This window comes from Triticum urartu, chromosome 4, assembly GCF_003073215.2.
Source record: "Triticum urartu cultivar G1812 chromosome 4, Tu2.1, whole genome shotgun sequence".
NCBI classification, from domain to species: domain Eukaryota; kingdom Viridiplantae; phylum Streptophyta; class Magnoliopsida; order Poales; family Poaceae; genus Triticum; species Triticum urartu.
Window position 1 is genome coordinate 575,560,047 of NC_053025.1, and position 6,787 is coordinate 575,566,833.

Genomic DNA, 6,787 nt, shown 5'->3' on the forward strand with positions numbered 1-6,787 from the left:
TTCACCTCCATCCAGAAGTGCACGACAACGATGAGGATGCTTGCATATGGAGCTCCCAGTGATTCACTCGACGACTATGGGCGCATGGCCGAGTCCACCAGCATAGAGTGTTTCTACAAGTTCTGTCGGGCAGTGGTGGCAGTGTTTGGGCCACAATACTTGAGAACACCCAATGCGGAAGACACTGCTCGGATCCTAGCCCAGAATGCAGCAAGAGGATTTCCTGGGATGCTTGGAAGCATCGACTGCATGCATTGGAAATGGAAGAACTGCCCATTTGGTTGGCAGGGGATGTACAAAGGCGCCAAAGGCGGTTGCAGTGTGGTGCTTGAGGCGGTAGCCACACAGGACCTCTGGATTTGGCACTCCTTCTTTGGTATGCCAGGAACTCACAATGACATCAACGTGCTGCAGTGCTCTCCTGTTTTTGCCAAGCTCGTTGAGGGCCATTCTCCTCCGGTGAACTTCGAGATCAATGGGCACCAATACAACAAGGGGTACTATCTAGCTGACGGCATCTATCCGAGATGGTCGACATTTGTGAAGACGATCTCAAACCCTGTGGCAGGAGGCAAGAACGCCTGGTTTGCGAAGCTTTAGGAGGCTTGCAGGAAGGATGTCGAGCGGGCATTTGGTGTGCTCCAATCTCGATTTGCTGTTGTTCGGTACCCCGCTCAGACCTGGTCCAAAGATCAAATGTGGGAGATTATGACTTGCTGCGTCATCTTGCACAACATGATCATCGAGAGCGAGCAAGAAGACCCAGTGTTTGACACTGAACCATACTACAGGCAGGGTCCTCTAGCCGAAGTTGATCACCAGCTACCGGCAACTTGGACTGCCTATCTCAGTATGCATCAGGAGATCCGAGACCCACAGGTGCATCAGGAGATCCGAGACCCACAGGTGCATCATCAACTGCAGAAAGATCTGATTGAGCACCTATGGAGGCTCAAGGGGGACGCCGTGTGATGAAATACGAGTTTTTATTTGTTGAACTATATAATTTGTATTGAACTATTTGTTGCTGTACTATTTTGTTGAAGTATTTGATTTTTCTGTGATGAAATATGTGATAAGAAATAATTGTGTTGATAATTGAACGCCGAGACACGGCGAAACCACGCCGAATATGGGCCTATTCTCGCCCATATGGGCCCTTTATTCGCCGAAATTGGGCTGCAAAGTGGGCCAATTTCGGCGCCTGGGGGCGAGCTGGGGGCGACGACTGGACGCAAAACCGCCCCCAGCGTCGAGTGTATCGCTGGCTCGCCCCCAGGGGGCGATTTTTATGCGTCCTGGGGGGGCCAACGGCTGGAGATGCCCTTAGTAGCAGGAGTAGCTAAGGAGAGTAGTAGCAGCCTAGCAAGCACCAGCGATAGCAGGCAGCAGCATCAATAGAGCAACGACAGGAGCACCGGCGAGCAAAAACAGTAGCAAGGAGCGGCGACAACAACAGCAGAACAGCGGCGGCAGCGGCAAGTGCGCGTGGGGGTAGCGCGGGCGGCGGCGCACGCATGACGATGCAGGGGCGCGGCAGGGCGTAGGGGCGCGAGCACGGTTGGTTGGCCAGGAGCAGGCGCGTGCGTACACAGGAGCTCGAGCGCGATCATGGACGACGACGGCCGAGCTCGGGGACGGCGGCAAACGACGATGAATCGAAGGAAAAAAAGGGGGAATCGGTAGAAGATCTCACCACGCAGCTCGTGGACGTGATTAGAGAGCGCAGGAGTGGTTGGATGCATCGCGCTCGTCGACGAACGGTGGCGGCCATGGCGAAAAACCGGCTAGATCCCGAGCGCACAGCGCGGCCCAGCTCGAATCAGCGGAGTTAGGTGAAGGAGTCATCGATGAGGGAGCTCCTGGGCATCTTCCCGTTCGTCGGGGAGGCCTGTGGCCGCGATGGTGACTATGGCGCGACGACGGAAGCTTCGGCTCCTCTTCCGGATCGAGTGTGAGGGGGAAAAGAGGGAACTGGGGGTCTAGGGTTTGTCCTCGGGCTTGGAGGTGGCCTTATACACCTCGGGGGCTCACCGGATGGTCGACACGGCGGCCATAGAGGCGTGGATGTGCGCCACGCACAGGTCTCTGTCTCATGTACAGAGGAAGATGGAGAAGGCCGTGGCGGGCTTGGGCTGCGCTACTATAGCACCAGGCTTCTAGTGCACAGTGTGCACTTGGCCCATTTTCTTTTTTCCTGTTTTCTTCTTTATTAATTCGCTATTGTTTTCTACTTAAATGCCAAAGCAATTAAATTTTAGTTCAACTTGATATTTGGTACATAATTAGTAGGCAATATTTTGAGACCACACACAAGGTTTCACATCATTTGGAAAAGTATAAATATTCGCTTCTTTTGAAAAGGCCAATTTAAACGCTTTTGGACCACTTATTAATTTTCTAGGAATTTATTTGTAAGTCAAACCAAGTTGATTTCAACATGACATTGATCAGGGAAATTTTATAGAACACTGTGAACATTTTAGTTTTTCAGATTGAAGAAATATTTTATTTGACTTTATTATAATTTTGAAATTGGCTTTGATTTTTATCAAGTGGCAATTTGGTTTAGATAAATTTGATGACATGTCACCATTAGTGGGAGATTACTGTAGCATGATTCTTGGGGTGTTACATGAGATTCAACAAAAACAATATCATCAGGAGATTCAAAAGTAACATGGTCACTTTTGACAAGCTCCTCCACGATCCAAGTCTTAGATAGAGGCACGACGAAACTTTTTTTATGCACGCACAGTCGATGATGCATGATTCAGTATATTTAATTGGTCCACAACGGAATTTATTTTCTTCTGTTAATTCCTTAAATGTGAAATTTTGATTTCTTATTTTAGTTCCCAGCGAATTTTATTTCCTCTTTAATTCCTTCCGTTCATGCCTCATATAATTAGTGAAATTTATTCTTTCCTTGTGAAATTTATTTCTTCTTTAATTCCTTCCTTCATGCCTTGTATATAATAGGAATTTATTTTTTCCCTCTTTCATTCTTTCCTTTAATTCCTCCCCATCCTGCCTTATCATAAAGGATGGAATTTATTTCATCTTTTATTCTTTCTTTTAATTCCTTCCCTTCCTGCCTTAATTATCATAAGGATGATCATTTATTCCTTTTTTTGCTTTCCTTTCAAAACAGCGGAACTCCTCCATTTACCTCATTTCCTTCATTGTAATTTCTTTTAAGAAAAATCATTTAACCAATATAAAAGGACACCTTTCTCTTGCTTCGCCAATGACATGTTAGCTAGGCGGACTGGTTAGTACATGTGGATTCTTTTCTGGTGAACTGGGTTCGAGTCCCACATGGCGTACAAAACAACCGATTGGACCAAAAAAAGTGGAGAAACAATCCTCCCTTTAATATTAGGTAGAGATAGAGAGTAGAGACATGGTGCATTAATGAAATCTTCACAAGGCTTTTCACTAAGGGCTCCTTCTGCCTTTTGGAGAAAAACCATGGAAGTGGGGCATCACTAATACCTTGCGACACCTAAAAGAAAATTCCTTGCAGTCGTCATGCTCACCAAACCTTTGAGTAGCAAAGTACGAGCAAAATAAGGAAATAAACAGCTGGCAAATATATGTGAGAATTATAACTGGATCTTTCTTCTGACTTGCAAGGTTCCGATATAGAGACATCATATCATTTTAGTATATTTGCATAATTGCAACACAAATATATAATAAAGAAATAAACAGATCATGTTATGTAATATGGATGGGAAACAACAATAGCACATTATGTGATGCGTCTGCAGCTTTGATGTGAAAACTCACCAATACTCCCTCTGTCCCATATTAATTGACGCTCAAACGGGATGTATAGCCATGCTCTTCAAATCGAGATATTAGTAAAATAGTCATTCTCTTGGAACAACTCAAGGGAAAATGCATTTGATGTGGAACCTCACTGATACCTTGCAACAACTAAAGAGAAAAATGCATGCAAATCGCCATGCTCTTCAAATTGAATTATTAGCAAAAATTAAGAACAAAAAAACTAATGGGAGATCTGACAATTATGTATTTTTTGGAAGGAACTCACATATTGTCGAGCTAGTCTATTCTAACAAAAGAATGATAGAAGGATTAGAGAAAATATAGAAGGCACAAACATTTGATAAACAATTGAAAGCAATAAACTATAAACTGGATATAAGCATATATGCAATGGAAAATTCAGTTGTGTTAATAGCATGCTCCATGATAAACTGGGAACATGTAAGTCGTAGAGACATGATACACCAGAGTCTGCGTAAACATGCTCACTTTGCTTATTGTCCATGTTCACTCCCAAGGCTAGCTTCTATTGATTCATAGTATGTGTATGCATGGACAATATTACTTACCTAGCCAGATGGATAACAAAATACAAAGAGCTACCAGAAGACTATGAAGCCTCAACATCCATAGAAAACTTAGGTCAGCACAACACCACGTTGACACATAGCATCGATCTCAATTAAATATGAAGCAGATGATTTGGGGAAGTGCATACCACATGCTTTGTCATCACCTCATCTTCAAGAGCTTTGAGTGCCAGTGCATGCATGAAGAAATACAAATCATTGCAATTAAGTAAAATGCTAGTAGGTTGCAAAATCGTAGAGCTAAGAAGCTAGCAATCCGACATATAGCTATTGCTATTTGTTGTAGATCCAAAACGATTTTACCTTTGTTATAGTGACCCTGTTTATTTTGCATGACTACAAATGGCAACATACACAATGTGTTGTTACTAAAAAAGATATCAATGTGGCATAAATTACCATTTATACAGGAGAAGTGAAGATTACACAAAGGTGGTGGCCTTCTTCAATATAGATATTAAGAAAGATGGTACATCCAGCGGCGGGGCCAAGAATATTTTCTAGGTATGGCGTAGTTCACGAAAGAAAAACTCGTTGCCTCGCTGGCCGGTCTCTAGCTGCGCTCAAAGGAAACATATTGATCGTGTGTCTCGTATCAACTTTTTTTTAGCAAAATGTCTCCAATCAACTACGTGTGAATAGACTCGCAATTGATGTGGATGGCGCGCTCCCTTAGAACATGGGCTTGTGGGTCATGGTCTTATGTGATGCAAGTCACCTATTGCTTAATTCTCTCCTTAGCTGTAGTTAGGCCTCTAATGAGCCAGAAATACATACGTAACACCACAACTACCTGGCGAAATACATTGCAGGACCTGAGTCACCTCCCAGTTGATGAAACTGGCGAGAAATCCATTGACTCAGCTTATTATTTATTTCCTCATATCATCGTAAATTTTTATTATTCATGCTACATTTGTATTAACCGGAAACATAATACATGTGTGAATACATAGACAAACATAGTGTCACTAGTATGCCTCTACTTGACTAGCTCATTGATCAAAGATGGTTAAGTTTCCTAGCCATAGACATGAGTTGTTATTTGATCAACGGGATCACATCATTAGGAGAATGATGTGATTGACTTGACCCATTTTGTTAGCTTAGCACTTGATCGTTTAAGTTTACTGCTATTGCTTTCTTCATGACTTATACATATTCCTATGACTATGAGATTGTGCAACTCCCGAATACCGGAGGAACACTTTGTGTGCTACCAAATGTCACAACGTAACTGGGTGATTATAAAGATGCTCTACAGGTGTCTCCGATGGTGTTCGTGGTGTTGGCATAGATCAAGATTAGGATTTGTCACTCCGATTGTCGGAGAGGTATCTCTGGGCTCTCTCGGTAATGCACATCACTATAAGCTTGCAAGCAATGTGACTAATGAGTTAGTTGCGGGATGTTGCATTACGGAACGAGTAAACAGACTTGCTGGTAATGAGATTGAACTAGGTATTGAGATACCGACGATCGAATCTCGGGCAAGTAACATACCGATGACAAAGGGAACAACGTATGTTGTTATGCGGTTTGATCGATAAAGATCTTCGTAGAATATGTAGGAACCAATATGAGCATCCAGGTTCCGCTATTGATTATTGACCAGAGACATGTCTCGGTCATGTCTACATAGTTCTCGAACCCGTAGGGTCCGCACGATTAAAGTTCTGTGACGATCGGTACTATGAGTTTTTTGTGTTTTAATGTACTGAAGGTAGTTCGGAGTTCCAAATGTGATCACATACATGACGAGGAGTCTCGAAATGGTCGAGACGTAAAGATCGATATATTGGATGACTATGTTCGGACACCGGAAGGGTTCCGGGAGGTTTCAGACATTTACCAGAGTACCGGGGGGTTACCGGAACCCCTCGGGGAGTTTATTGAGCCTAATGGGCCTTAGTGGGAGAAAAGGAGGGGCGGCCAAGGGCAGCCGCGCGCCCCTCCCCCTCTAGTCCGAATTGGACAAGGAGGGGGGCGGCGCCCCCCTTTCCTTCTCTTCCTCTCTCCCTTCCTTCTCCTCTCCTACTCCAACTAGGAAAAGAGGAAGTCCTACTCCCAGTGGGAGTAGGACTCCCCCCTTGGCGCGCCCTCCTCCTTGGCCGGCTGCCTCCCCCTAGCTCCTTTATATACGGGGGCAGGGGGCACCCCATAGACACAACAATTGATCTGTTGATCTCTTAGCCGTGTGCGGTGCTCCCCTCCACCATAATCCACCTCGGTTATATCATAGCGGTGCTTAGGCGAAGCCCTGCGTCGGTAGCTTCATCAACATCGTCACCACGCCGTCGTGCTGATGAAACTCTTCCCCGAGCTCTACTGGATCGTGAGTTTGCAGGACGTCACCGAGCTGAACGTGTGCTGAACACGGAGGTGCCGTACGTTCGGGG